General features: G+C 48.5%; 1 protein-coding gene across 5 annotated transcripts in view; it reads left to right on the forward strand.

Annotated features, from left to right (window-relative positions):
* Positions 1-14850, forward strand: part of VDR (vitamin D receptor) — a 91667-nt gene that overhangs the window by 20435 nt on the left and 56382 nt on the right. Inside the window, exon 3 of one of the 5 annotated variants that reach the window (XM_075901597.1) lies at positions 13586-13795. The exons of the other annotated variants lie outside the window; for them this stretch is intronic. The gene's annotated coding sequence lies outside the window, so the exon portion shown is untranslated. The remainder of the gene's footprint in view (positions 1-13585; positions 13796-14850) is intronic. 5 annotated transcript variants of the gene reach the window in all.

Raw genomic sequence — 14850 nt, forward strand, 5'->3', positions numbered from 1 at the left:
TGGGGGTGGAGCCACAGCCAGTGTATCAGTGCAGGGTCCAGCTGGGAGTGGGTCCATGAGGGGAGCCAGTTTACAAACCGGTTCCCCTTTGGACCGGCTGCCTGTCGCCCAGTGCTGCTGCCTCTGATAGAGACACAGTGGGGGTAGGTTCTGGAAGCGGCATGAGCCAGGACTGAGCCAGGCTGCTGGCCAGCCTGCTAAAAAATGTCCTGGCAAGAGTGGGGTAGAAATGCGTGTGGTCTGTTGCATGTAACCTATAAACTTGCTTCTCGGTTAATCTGCTGCACGGTTCCATCCCTCGCACGAAGACAGCAAGTCACTCAGCTGTAGTTGTGTGCTGAAAGAGGCGTGATTGTCCCGCTTTGAAGAGCTCATCCATCCCACTTGCAGAGCCCGGGGAGGGGAGGGCGTTTTGGGGCCAGCTCTTTGAGGGGAGGCGGAAGAGGAGCTGCCTGCATGTATGCCGACTGGGCAGCTGCCCCAGGGCCAGCGATTGAAGAGGACTCGGGGCTCCTAGTGGCCAGAGCTGCAGGCCCTTTAAATCGCTGCTGGAGTGCAGCACGCTCCAAGCAGCTCTCAGGGCTGGCTGGGGGGGAGCAGGCTGTCCCCAGCTCTGCCCCTTCCAAGAGCGAAAACCCCTCCCCCACTGGTCCCAGGGGCCCCCCAGCAGCTGTAAAAAGTCTGAGGGGCAGCCATGTTTTTAAAGTCAGACTAGGAGCAGTCCTGTGGCATCTTAGACTAACAAACATTTGATAGTGTGAGCTTTCATGGGGAAACCATGGATACAACCGCAAAAGCAGCAACCTGTTAATTGTAGGACCAGTGTTCATGGTTTTGTGCTATAGCCTATGATGTCCAAAGTGCCTGCAATCCCACCCATGCTCGGCTTTCATTGCTGTGAAAAGGCAGCGCGTCTGTTCCTGCCCGCTTTGAAGCAGCGCTGCACTTTTTCTTTATCTCTCAAAATCTTCTTGAATTAGTTTATAATTTCAAAGGCCGTTGAACCAGTTAGCAATTGGGCGTATTCTGCCTGGGTTGCCACTTCATAGATCCAGTCCTTGATCTATAGACCTTGAGTTCTGAACTGGTCCTGCTTTCCTAGAAATAGTGCCTTGAGCCGGAGGAATGACAGCCCACCGTTAGTCACAATCATGTCAGCGATTTGTTGGCAAACCATGGTTAATGTGCCTTAAGTACCTCTCAGTTCTTCAGTGCTGTAGGCACACTGGTAAGACCCCACGCAGCTGACCTGTGGGTTGAGTTCAGTTGCTTGGATGCTCCATTCTTCAGCTCTACCTGGTCCTCCTTCTCCACTTGACAGTGAGGAGGCACAGCCTGCGTTAGTCTTGCCTCCTGTCCGCAGGAACTGTTGAGGAAAGGGCGGCCGCGGGGGGGAAGGTCCCCACGTGCCAGAGTTGTTAAACTGCCCCTTTAAAAAAAAAAAAAAAAACCCAGGTAGGCTTTTTGGCCACCATCTTGCCGCGCCGGACGGCTCCCCGGCACCCGGTGAGCACAGCAAGCTGGGGGATGTTTGTAGGGGCGCATGGGGCAGCTTCGTGAGCTGCACTTTCTGGGGTGAAGAGCCGCATGCGGTTCACAAGCCACAGGTTGGCCACCCCTGCACTAGTGTCTCTGGTACAGGGAGGGGAGGGTTATGGACTTCCGCGGGGGGGTGGAGTGGAGTCCCGTGGGGTTGGGGGGGAGCAGGGACAAGGTGGGAAGTGAAGTTGCAGATGGCTGCTGCTGAGTCTGGATCTCTTCCCCTTCCACTCCATCCACTGGCCCCACGTTACCCTTCACGCAGGCAGTGACAAGTGGTTGTGAAATCCTGCCCCGGTGTGGACTCTACTCTCTGCCCAAGTCCCACAGACCAGCAATTACGCTGCTACAGTGCGGGTGGTCTTCTCGCCCCGAGCAGGCACCTGTGTCCCTGCTGTGTGGTGGACCGTGTCCAGAGCACCAGACTATTGACTCAAGTAAATGACTGGGAAGAATCCTAGGGCTGGAAGAGACCTCAGGAGGTCTAAGAAGAAACGAATGTAGCATCACTTGTGCCTTTTGAGCACGAGCTGCTGCTGCTCCCTCCAACTCCTACGCGCGGCTCCTCTATTGGTGTGTCTGAGCGCTCCAGAGGAGATCGCTGGACTCCAGTGCCAGCTACGTGACCCTCCTTCAGCGCCGTCCTTCGCCTCCAGCGCAGAGCGCTGCCGCTTGGGGCTAGGGATGGGAAGGGCCAGTCGACTATCTCATTAGCAAATGCTTATCAGATAGTTGACTAGTTGCTTCCCCAGCCCTTGCTGCTTTTATCAGAGGCAGCTGGGGGGGAGGGGAAGAGGAGGAGCCACCTCAAAGCTGCAGCACCCTGTGGAGTCCAGGGTCAGCAGGGGACTGCTTGAGTCCACCCCTCTCCCCCATGGCCTGTGCTCCCCGCAGTGCTTTTGCCTTTGAAGTGTAGCAACAGCCCTGGGCAGGTGCCTATCAACTAAATGAATAGTTGATGCAAATAGCCAAGTTGAAATGTTCCATCCCTACTTCGGGCTTCTTGTGACCAAGGCAGATTAGCCCCGGAATCAAGAGCAATTAGCAAGACTGAGTTGGTTGGGGTTGAGTGGGAAGCAAGAAATAAGTTGAATTCCCTGAAGTGATGGAGGGAGGCTGATGTCTTCCAATTAGGAAGGCGGTGCCATGTTACTCATGGGTCTTCAGGGATGCGTTGCTTTTCCTGAAGCAAAATGCAGGACAATGTAGCACTTTAAAGACTAACAAGATGGTTTATTAGATGATGAGCTTTTGTGGGCCAGACCCACTTCCTCAGATCAAATAGTGGGTCTGGCCCACGAAAGCTCATCATCTAATAAACCATCTTGTTAGTCTTTAAAGTGCTACATTGTCCTGCATTTTGCTTCAACTACCCCAGACTAACACAGCTACATTTCTATTGCTTTTCCTGGACGTTCACATGCTGCAGCTAGAAGCTCTTTTCCATGGCCAGGAATCGGCACCCGTTCCTGTTGGAGACCGACTTGCCGTTAGTGACCCATGTGAGTGTTTGCAGTGACATCCAGCCTTGCATACTAAAGTAGTGCAGTGTTTGTGGCCTGTATGTGTCTTACAAATGGGGAGATTCAAAGGTGTGGGGGAATCACTTGGAGAGGAACAGGTCTCTAGCTCACCAGCACTACTGAATTCCTGTACTTGATTTTATCTATTTTTATCAATTTACACTTTCAAGCTTGCAGGAAATTGAGGGTGGAATCAAATAATTAATGACAGTAGATGGAGTCAAAAAGTTAAAGCTACACAACTGTTGAAACACGAATTTACTTCGCATATTTTGACACATGAAATGAATAGTCTTCAGTTCTTAAGCTTCAGTTCTCTTTTCATTTCAGTTATCCATGGGAGGATTGTCATTTTGAGTATGCCTGTGGGGTGAAATTGACATTTACTGATAACTATATAATTTAGACTTGGAAGGATTAGATTACTATTGAACTATGCTCCCTCTAGGTATGTATGTGCTAACTGCACGTGTTCTATAAATAGCTATTTTAGTATATTACAGTCAGGGATGACTGCCCTACCCAGAGCTTTGTGAGTTTACAAAAATTTAGGCGGAGGGAACAAAACTAGCTATATACCTATCAAGCTTAATGTGACTAGTTTTAAATTGCTACTGCTTTCTCTGATGTGGGTGTCCTACCAGAGACACATTGTATGACTGTACTGTTCTGCTAGCTTGGCTCTCTCTACGTGTGACTCCTCTGCTCCCAGGTATTTCCCATCTGCTAATTAACAGGTAGAGACATAAGTTCAGATTCTTCCAACGTGTGCATCTCCTAGCAGAGCTGCAAGCCTCAACTAGCTGCTTGATCTCTGGAAGAAAGGCAAAGAGTTTGGCAGTGGGGATGTTAAATATTGATGAAGGAGAAATTGGAGATGTTCCCCAAGTGTCCAAGCAAAGGCAAGACACTGACTCTTTAGGACAAGGTGGAAAGAGGCAACGAGATTTGTTGCAGATCCCCAGAGAGACTCTGCAACAAGTGATGCTTCAGTTCGTGTCCAAAGTGGTTTTGCCAAGATTCGCAGTATAGGGCCCTTGACGGTATGTGAAGGAACAGGCTCTTAAGAACTGAGAGCACTTGGATTATTTTGGTGAGTCAAAAAAAGACCCAGAATTTGTTTTATTTCCTCCATTTGCTGGCAGTTTTAGATCTTCAGGGAGCATCAAAATTGAATTGACCCAAGTATGACTTCCTCAGATCATCATCATAACTGCCAAGTACCCTTACTCCCCAAAAATAAATGCAATTGGACATCCGTGCAGACCTTTAATCTAATGCCACATTGTGATTGAGGACTTAGGTTTCCAGGCAGGATAGCCACTTTCCAGCAGTGCATGGTAAGGCTGATACACAAGTGGTAACAAACGCAGATACTGCATGTTGAGCTCTGTTTTACAAGAGAGAGACTGGAACAAAATCCAGATTGAAACCCTCCCAGTGTATTTGTAAGTACCTATAATCTTCCTTTGACATTTCCTGGACGTGCTGTGTGGGGCGGACGTCAGTAGTAGTGTGGGGTGTAACTCCGTTTTTAGTAATGGTTTTGTTACTGCCTCGCATGACTTCCTATATAAACTGGGGAAGCATAGCCCTGGTGAGCCTACTGTGAGGCTTGATGCACAGCCGACTGGAAAATCCTACTCGGAGTAGCATCCAGCACAGGCCAGCTGGACAGCGACTGCAGTGGTGGGCACCCTGCAGCCCAGGGGGCTCTGGGTGTGGCCACAAGACACTTTGTTTACCGTTGTGCTTGCGCCGGCTCGTCCCGTTCCGCTGACTTCCGTCTGCGTCGCTCTTTTCCTCCTGGTATTGCTAAAGCAACAGGCGCCTCCAGCCAAGGCCTGTGCAGTGAGGCGCCTGCTGATTGCACATGACATGAGCTGAGAGCCGGGCGCTGCCCCTCCAGCCAATCCCAGCGCTGCTACGGCTCCGTCGGCGCCCTGCATGTTCCGGGTGCGCCACCGCCGTGAGCACTCGCTTTGCCAGGGAGACTTCTCGTGGCCCCCTGAAATGAAGGAGGGTCGCTCGGGCAGGCCACTCACTAGCTTAGGTTGCCCAGCACTGCCATGCTGAGTGGGATCCTGTCCTGGGACCAGTCCTCGTCTGTATTTTCATACGTGACTTGGCTAATGGCGGGAGCCGTGCCGAAGGGAGCAGCAGGCCCTTTGAAGGCGCAGACTAGTCAAGGTGATCCTGACAAGCGGGAGACGCGGGTTGCAATAAACAGGATGAAATTCAAGACGCATAAATGCAGGACGCGACGCGTGGGAAGGAATAACCCTTTGCCCAGCTACAAAATGGGAAATGACTGCCTGGGCAGGAGCAGGGATGTGAAAGGTTAACTAGTTAACCAGTTACATGGGTGATGCTTACTGGTTCTGGTTAACCAGTAGTTGGTGGGGGCTGGAGCAGCTCCCTGCCTGCTGCAGGCAGGCTGCTGCCAGCTGGGGCTGTTCTGGCATCCGGATCAGTCTTGCTCCATGGGGAGCCTGGGTGCCCCACAGGCAGGGGTGGCCCCATTGCAGAGACTGAGAGCCAGTAGCCACGCAGGCTGGGAGCTGCTCCAACCCGGATCCTGCCTAGTTGGTTAAACGCTAGTCAACCTAACTTTTAACCGGGTAATTAAACAGGTTTTTACATCCCTAGGCAGGAGTACCATAGATAAGGGTCTGGGGCTGATAGTGGATCACAAACTAAATACGAGTCAGCAATATAATACTTCTGCAAAGAAGCAAACATTTGTTCTTGGAAGTACTAGCAGGAGTGTTGCAAGCAAGGCGGGAGAAGTAATTCTTCCACTCAGCACTGATAAGGCCTCCGCTGGTGTGTGTCGTCCCATTCTGGACACCACGTTTTCACAAGATGTGGACATAACGATTAAAGGAAGGACTGTGGGGAAGGTTGGATTTGTTTAGTCTGGGGAAAAGAAGCAGGAGGGAGGGGGCGAGGATAACAAGTCTTCAGTTTATCCTAACAGACTGTTGTGGTGGCATAAAGAGGAGGGTGATGTGTGTTCTTATCTACTGAGACAAGACATACTGGCCTTGCATTGCAATAAAGAGATTGTTTGGACATTAGGAAAAACTTCCTTAGGCCAGGCCTACCCTAGGCCCAGCAGCTCAAGGTACGCAGGCGATGGAGTTGGGTTCCCGTGAGTCAGCTTCCTTTAACGCTCTAGTCAGCTTCCTTCCCTCCTCGCAAGAGCCGGAGTACTGGCGCCGGGGAGGTGCCCTCTGAGTTAGTGAATCTAGTTAAGATTCGCTAAATTGAACCCTGGAAACTCAACAGCGGCAGCGTCGACCTTCCATGGAGTGAAGATGTGGCCTGCCTGGGGGCGGTGGTTAAGCACGGGAACAAATTGCCTAGGGAGGCTGTGGAGTCTCCATCTCTGGTGGCTTAAGAACCGGTCAAACAACGCTTGTCAGGAATGGTCTAGAGCATGTTTCTCAACCTTTGTTTAAAAAAAAAAAAAAAAGGTAAGTACTTCCAGTACCTACAGGTTTTCAGACACGCATTTTTTTTTCTACCATTGCAATACATTTGTTTAAACAACTTAATCATAGCCAGGTGGGCGATGAAATTTTTGGGTGTAAAAAGTACAAAAATAATAAAAGCACCGTGAAACTTAAAACACATTCGGTTTTCTCAATTTCAGTTGTTGACGTATCTTCCTCCCCCCCCCCCGACTTCTCTCGAGTACCCCTCAGGGTACTTGTACCACTGGTTGAGAAACACTGGTCTAGAGCAGTGGTCCCCAATCATTTGAGGTTGCCGGGCGCCAGAGGGTGGGGACACTTGCGTGCCCGGGGACGGCCCCCCCCATCGGCCGCGCGCCCGGAGCGCAGGCGGCCAGTCCGCGGTGCTCCCGGGGCCGGCACCATGCATGTGCCATGTGCCCGGGGCCAGGCCAGCCCCGAGCACTTGGCGGGCGCACACAAATGCCCCTGCGGGCGCCATGTTGGGGACCACTGGTCTAGAGAATACCTACTCCTGCTTAGTGCCTGTTGAGGTCCTTTCCAATGCTACATTTCCATGGCTTTAGGAAACTGGGGGACAGCAAGATCTAAACTCTGGGGCCTGTCTCTAGTTCCTGTAACAACTAGAAGACTGCCCACTGCTTGCGTGATTGCAGCTGTGTTAAAGCACAAGTGCAGTGTTGCGAAGTTGGGCAGGAAAACTTACTTCTGCTCTTCCTGACTGGTGGGTCGGATGGGGGGAAGAGAAGGTTCTGATGTAGCTGGATGAAGGCCTTTGAGAGCCATGTGACTTGGCTTCAGCAGAAGGTATGGCTCCTGAGGCATGGGAGGGAGCCTGGCATGTCCTTACTCGAGCGCCTAAATTAAAGTTGGATGTGCAACCGCAAGTGTGCTCTCTGCAAATGTGGCTTTACCATGTAGCTTCTGGTTGCACCATAACCTGCTCTTCTCCAGAGAACAGCGTAACGTCGTGCAGAGACACTGAGCATCTTACCACGTTTTCATTCCCGTGTTTACTTGTGGTGCAGTGGTCCTGTTGATCTTTCTTGCCTGACTCTTTTTGTATAAAAGATCTGTTCCCTGCCGTGTGTGTGTGTGTGTGTGTGTGTGTGTGTGTGTGTGTGTGTGTGTGTTTTAATAACTTAAATCCCATTTTCTTGTTAACCAGTAACTCATCCTCCCTTAAGTCCTGCTGAGGAGATGTGGCAGTTAGCTTTGGTTAACTCATCAATTGCAGACTCAGTGGCCTATGTACACTAGTCAATGTTCAGCTATTTTCTGTGTTCTTAAGCTGTAATTTCTTGTGAAAGAAGGACTTACATACTTGAAATGACTTTTGTGGACTCTGGCCTACATGGGACAGTGTGCACTGTATAGCAAGGTGCTGCATGTGTTTTCTGCATGTCTCTAACTCTGTATGTTGTGCTGGTAAGAGGCTGTAATGCATCAGCACAAGTGGTTAGTCATGCAGATCTGTACAGTGACTCTTCACTTCTAAAATGTACAAGTTTGATGTGGAATAACAGCCATAACATCCCACCGTGCTATTTTTAGAGTGAAGCTTTAAATTTATGGTGTAGGGAAGGCTGTAGTAAAACCACACTGCAGCAAGTTAGATGTATTTTTGAAAAGGTAGCAACTTCTTGCAAGCCTCTTTCAAAAGGAGTTTTGAAAAAGCGATCCGCTTCTTCGAAAGAGCACCCAGGCAGTCTGGATGCTCTTTCGAAAAAGCCCTGTTTGCATTCAAGAACGCCTTTTTTTGGAAGAGCTCTTTTGAAAAAAGGCGTTTTTCCTGGTAAAAGTAGGTTTACCAATTTCGAAAAAAAGCCGCATTCTTTCGATTTAATTTCAAGAGCACGATGGCAGTCTAGATGCAAGTGAAGCTTTTATCAAAGACCACCACTTTTTTTGAAACTCCGTAGTTTGGACGCACCCAGAGCGTGCGCCCACTGCAGCAGAGGTCTCGTCAGGAGCCCACAACAAGGACACCTAGAAGAGTTCCTGTGCCTCTGGCTTGGCAAGGAGCCTCTTACAGATCGACCAGGTCAGCATGGTCTGAGCCAGCTGCAACACAAGCATTCCTGCTGCATGGTCGTGCTAGGAGAGACTTTTCAGCGCGGACACTGGAGCGCGTGCCCCTAACAAGCTGCCTGTGTCTTGCTTTGCTGTGAAACGCACATCTCCAGCCATTGGCACTTGCTCATCCCAGGGCGTCTGCTCGTTACCTGTGTGGAAATAAAATGAGCCGACTCTCCTTTGGGGGATACAGCAGTACGCCACTCGCTGGAAGGCAGAATTCATTTACTGTCCACCAGACACTTGTACCCCAGTTGTGCAGCCTCTTGCTAGTCCTCTGGCCCGGTGGCCTACACAGGAGGATACAGGTATCCCGAAATAGCTTTTGTGTGTCTTTCAAATAAGCCCATTATTTTGAAATAGCTTTTGAAATAACGGGCTCGCTGTTCTGACGTCCTGTAAACCTCATTCCACAAGGTTTAAGGAACGTTTCGGAAGAGTTGCATAGCTTATTTCGAGCTACGGGTGCAGTGTAGACGTACCCTTCGTCTCCTCTTTTCTAAACTAAAAAGTCCCAGTCTTTTTAATCTCTCCTCATATGGGACCCATTCCAAATAACAGATTCTTCAAAGGCAATTCTTAACAGGTTATGAACAAATTAACCCAAATCCCATTCATAAAAATTGGGCCACAATTCATGAGGTTTGCATAATGTCACATTGGTAGATATAATGAATTAAAAGGGCAACTTTATTCTGCAGCCCTACATGCTAACTTTATTGCAGGAAGGAGATTAGGCCCATCAATGGCTATTATCCAGGATGAGTAGGAATGGTGTCTGGAAATGGATGACAGGAGAGAGATCGTGTGAGGATTACCTGTTGTGATCCCTCCCTGTGGGGCATCTGGCATTGGCCACTGTCAGCAGACAGAATACTTGGCTAGATGGACCTTTGGTGTGGCCGTTCTTATGTTCTTAGGAAAAAAAGGTCATAGCTGTTTCTCTGCAAAGATGACTGTCTGTGGCCAGATCTACACTGGTGGAGAAAATTGATGCAGGATACACAACGCCAGCTAGGTGTATTATGTAGCTGGAGTCAACATACCGTGCATTTTTTTTTTTTTTTTTTTAATTTTAAGATTTTCCCTGGGAAGGTTGGTGAGAGAAACTCTCCGACCAACTTCCCTTACTCCTCACAACTGCAAGAAATTCTGGGCCAATGGCAGAGCCCTCAGTTTTGATTTAGCAGGTCTTTACTAGACCTGCTAAATCTAACACCAGAAGGTCTACCTCTGCAGGGTCAGTCTTCCTGGAAATAGAGATGTGTCCCGGACTATATAGTTAAATCTGCTCAGGAACTTGAATTTGCTTCATAGGTAACCTCAGCTTTTCAGAATGAAAAGCCAAAATTTCCCATGAAACAAATGAGGAGCAGCTGGGCAGGGAGCACAGCCATGGTCTGAACTGCTTTTAAAAATCTCCAGTGATGGAGATTCCACAACTTCCCTGGGAAACTTACTCCAGTGCTTACCCACCCCGACAGGCAGGAAGCTTTTCCTAATGTCCGGCTTATACCTTCCATGTTGCGTTTAAGCCCGTTGCTTCTGGTCCTATCATCCATTTAAGGAGAATAATTTTTCTCCCTCCTCCTTGTAACACCCTTTTAAGTACTTGAAAGCTATTATGTCACCCCTCAGTCGTCTCTTTTTCTAAACTAAACAAGCCCAATTCTTTCAGTCTTTCCTCATAGGTCATGTTCTCTAGACCTTTCATCATTCTTGTTGCTCTTCTCTGGACCTTCTCCACGTCTTTCCTGAAATGTGGTATCCAGAACTGGACACAATAGGCCTCAATTGGAATAATCATCACAAAGTAGAGCAGAAGAATGACTTCTCGTGTCCAGCTTACTATTTTTGTTATACTGTATATAAATCATATTTGCGGTCCACTATTATCCCTAGAATTTGCATAAGGGATGCAAATTATTGTGCTGGCAATACTGGGACAATTATCAAGCATTCAGAAATCAGGTGAGACCCCACCCCACCCCCCGAAAATTGCATTAAAACTTTGTTGGGTCAAATTTGTCTTTGAGCCTTGAAGATTCTCCTGATGTTTTCCAGCTCTTCTCCGTAACCATGAAACCTAGAAAGTCTCCTCTCCTTCCCCTCCCCCGCCGGCCATATAATCACATAATGTTAGGGGCTGGGGCTTTAAATAAAAAATGAAAATATCAAATAACACATGACTGAGAGAAAATCACTGGAGTTGGCAGCATGTTCTGAAAACATTCTTGAGCTATTAGTGTAAATGGTTACCGGTTTGTGCCTGATGCAGTCATTTTTCACTTCTGTGACTACACATCAGTGGCTCCTTCGTCCATTCAGGCTGCTCACACCTCTTTATAGCTCTCCAGTGCTGCAATGTGTACCAAACACTCCTGATTGCTGCTTATTACACTAAATCACAGCTGCCTCACTCGCGGTGTGTTTACCCGGTCTGTCTTGTCACACTAGTATCCTAAGCTCTTGGCAGGAAGGGAATCTGTCCCCCATGCAAATCATTAATTAAAAATAATAATGGCGTTGAACTCTTATGGGCAGCCGACTTCCTATGCTTGAGGGAGAGGCATGTTAAACTGCTGGGCAGGGCTGCCTATGTTGGCTTGACAATGCTGAGTAAGTCCTGTGGTGAGTGGCTGCTGTTTTTTGCGTCTGAGTCCTGGCTTTATTTGTAAACTCTTGGAATCCGAAAGGAGAACTCTGTTGGAATCCAGCTTCGGTTCTGGCTGTTCACATGTCAGGATCTGAAAGCCACTACAAAGACTAACATGATTACGGAGGATGGAACTTTGGAGTAGATTTGATTTTTAAAAAGCAAAAAGGAAACCTTGAGTTAAGCTGTTCTCTTGAGCTATCCTGAAAGAAACGTTAATTCTCATTAGTTGGCAGATAATTAAAATGTTGGTTTGCAACTAAAGTCTTTTGCACTAAACTCTGGCTAATCAGGAGTCTGTTGGATGGATCTAGAGACGCTTATTTAACTTGTTTGGAAATGGGTGATGGAGGGAACGTGTGAGGATTGCCTGTTGCAATCCCTCCCTCTGGGGCATCTGGTGTTGGCTGCTGTGGGTAGACAGGACGCTGGGCTGGATGGACTGTTGGGCTGCTCTTAGGTTGTGTATCTTAACATAATTGTATTAGAAAATGGCGACTAATGCCTCTTTTATTTCTTAGAATTGGTCTTGATTGAGACCAATTCTATGTGAATAGAAATTAGAATTTTAAATTGTGGGGGTTTTATTAGTTACCTATCCAGCTCATTAGGTCAGTTTAACTGGAAATATTACATATCCAGGGCAAGAGGGAATATTTAACAGATGCATTAGACAAAGGAAGTCTCTGTAGTTAGTAACCTGAACTAATTTGTTTCCAGTCACCATGTGATTCAGGATTTTAGAGCTAGTAAATCTCATACTCTCTCTTTATTCATGGACTGGAAAAAGATAAACATGCTTTCCTGCTCTTTCAAATGGTTTCTCCCACTTTGAATGAATTAGTTATTGAACTGAAACAGTTGAACAAACTGAAATAAAGACAATATTTAGTGGGCTTAGAGCAGTCGTTCTCAACTCGTTTCAGTCTACAGACCATCAGGCCAATCAAAATTTTCATGGACCACCTCTAGCACATGTGACAAACGACACAGCAACCGCTCAGCACGATATCGGCAGCTACACTGACACTCAGCCTCAGATGGAAGTTACTGGCAACACAAGGTTGCGCCCTAGGTGATGCTGTGGATGGCGCGTCACATGCTTGTGAACACAGTGTAGAACAGCCTAACGGCGGTGCCTGCTTATGCTGTGTGACTTTGGACAATGGTCCTGTGAACCACCAAAAAATTCACCATGGACCACCAGTTGAGCACCACGGGCTTAGAGAAAAGAGGCTACTGTTGTCAAAAGAGGGTTTAGCACTTCTACCAACTCTGGTTCCAAGTGCTTAGGCAGCGATTGCTCTTAGTTCCATGCCTCGACTTTCTTGGAAACTCAGCAGCAGACATGTGCTGATTAATACTGTTTATTTAATTTTAATTGATTTTTTTAGTGGATATTTATAGTAAGTTTAGGCTAACTGGTGTTAAAGGCTAATTTCCAATTCAAAATGAAATAGGTTTGTTTTTAAAAAGAAATGTATTGAACTTGAACTTTAAAAATCCAATTTTTATTTTAACTTAAGTTGTAGATGTTTATTCATCCTGTGCTCTTCAGAGGGTTCTCTTGAATCAGCCCATGTAGAGCCAGGTTTATAGTTCTTTACAACGTCAAGCAAAACCTTCCTGCCTTTGACAGCTAGGGTCCTTTGGGGGGAGTGTCGGATCTAGTCTGTCTGCATACCACAGGCCACTACACTCAGCAATTCTAGCATCAAAGGCTTTTTCAGCTGGCCAGCATGCTGAAGTGGCTGAGTTAACCTGTCTCAGGGAGATGCACTCCCTGATCTTCCCAGGGGTGGTGTGATGTGGGACGTGTACAATGTATTACAGTTGCTTTCAGAGCTTGCTGATCATGTAAGTACACTGGTTCTCCGAAAACCCAGCTTGGCAGTGAATTGGGGAGCTGAAAAGAAGGTGATTCAGTGCCCCATTCTTCCCCCTACTGGGTCAGACTAAAGGTCCATCTGTCCCGGGGTGGGCAACCATTTTTGATTGGGGGGGGGTGTCCACTCCAAGAATTTGGAAAGTGGTCAGGGGCCGCACTCTTCCATGATACCAAGGGAGATGTGGGGTGGAGACTGGGCGTGGGAAGGAGAGTGAGGAAAGTGATCGAGGTACAGGGTTGTGCAAGTGTAGGAGAGGGTTGTAACCTGAGATGGGGGGCTGAGGGATCCTGACCTGGAGGAGTGCCGGAGGGGGCCTTGTGTACCCTATCGAGTGGTGTCCCAGTGCGGTGGTCTAATGGATAATTCTACGGTGTTCTCAACGAGCTCCGTGTGACTATGGTTGTTCTTTGTGTTTTCATTTAGTCAGGGAGCGGAAGTTCGTCGTCCTAACACTGAAACGCTCTAACTTTTCGAAGATTTGACTTCGTTGGAATAGGAGTTATGGAACTTCTATGCTTGGGACTGCATAGATTTTTAGACCCTCAATCTAGACTCTCCCAGGAGAGGAAAAAGGTCGTCTCCTACATATAGATGTGAAACCGGTTTGACCTTCTTCCCACCCCCAAAGCAGTGGTATGTGCCCAGGGACAACTGTTTAAGACAAACAACTGAGGTTCTTTCAAAAGCTGCAATAGAAATGTCAGCTTGACAAACTAGCTGCCTTGAATGGCTGTGGGTGGAGAGTTCTGCAGCCTGGCTTTCAGAAGTCGCTATCGTTCTAGTATTGAGTAACATATTCCAGGAATTCCAGCCTGGGAATAGATGCCGTCATCGTGGAATTAGTAGGCAGTTGGGTGCTGTTTATTAGGAGAGCAGAATAATTGTGTAATTTTAATGACAAGCCACCTTAGCTCACTTGGATTTTAATGAAAAGCAAGTTGCAGGAAGTACAAACTGCAGGGCTAGCACATAGGCAGTACAATGGCAAGACTCAATAGTGCCACCTCGCCAGTAGTCGGTGGGGAGACGTAGCCCTGACCAACGGGCACTGCTTTCTGCCTCCCCTGCCCAGGCCCAGTAGGAAGTAGAGCGCATAGCCGGCGTGCACGTCCTGGCTTGCTGCAGTGTCCTGGCCAGAGACGACTCCGAGCAGGGAGCACAGGGTCGGGGCGAGTCAGGGCTTACGTGGACTGGAGCATGTGGGCCCTGCACAAGAGGAAGGAGTTTGCTGGGCCCTGTGTGAGGAAGAGACACTGAACCTTGAATCTTCCAGCCTCAGCTGTTTCTCCCCGCAGGAGAGGAGAGAACAGCGCTGTGCTGCTACCCGTTTCTTTGAGGGGATCTGCCAGCCAGACACCCTGTGCTTGGGCGCGCCGGGAGGTTACAAACGTGTATCTGGCTTCATGCGGAGAGCAACAGACCACGCTTTCCAGCTCTTATCCCATCGCGTTTAAGGCGGGGGGAGGAGCCTTTCTTGGGCCAGGGGCCGCAGACACAGAAAAATCAGTCGGGAGCCATGCACAAATGTGGAGGGGCTGCAGCACCAGTGCGGGCTTCCCATTACTGGGGGGAGCCCTGAGCCCCAAAGGCCCAAGAGGGGCCACATCCCTGGGGTAAAGGGTGCAGGACGCTTGGAAGGAGCAATGGCCCACTCAGCCGGGGAAGCCACCTTCCTTTTGGCAAAATGC

The sequence above is a fragment of the Pelodiscus sinensis genome, chromosome 19 (genome assembly GCF_049634645.1).
Source record: "Pelodiscus sinensis isolate JC-2024 chromosome 19, ASM4963464v1, whole genome shotgun sequence".
NCBI classification, from domain to species: domain Eukaryota; kingdom Metazoa; phylum Chordata; order Testudines; family Trionychidae; genus Pelodiscus; species Pelodiscus sinensis.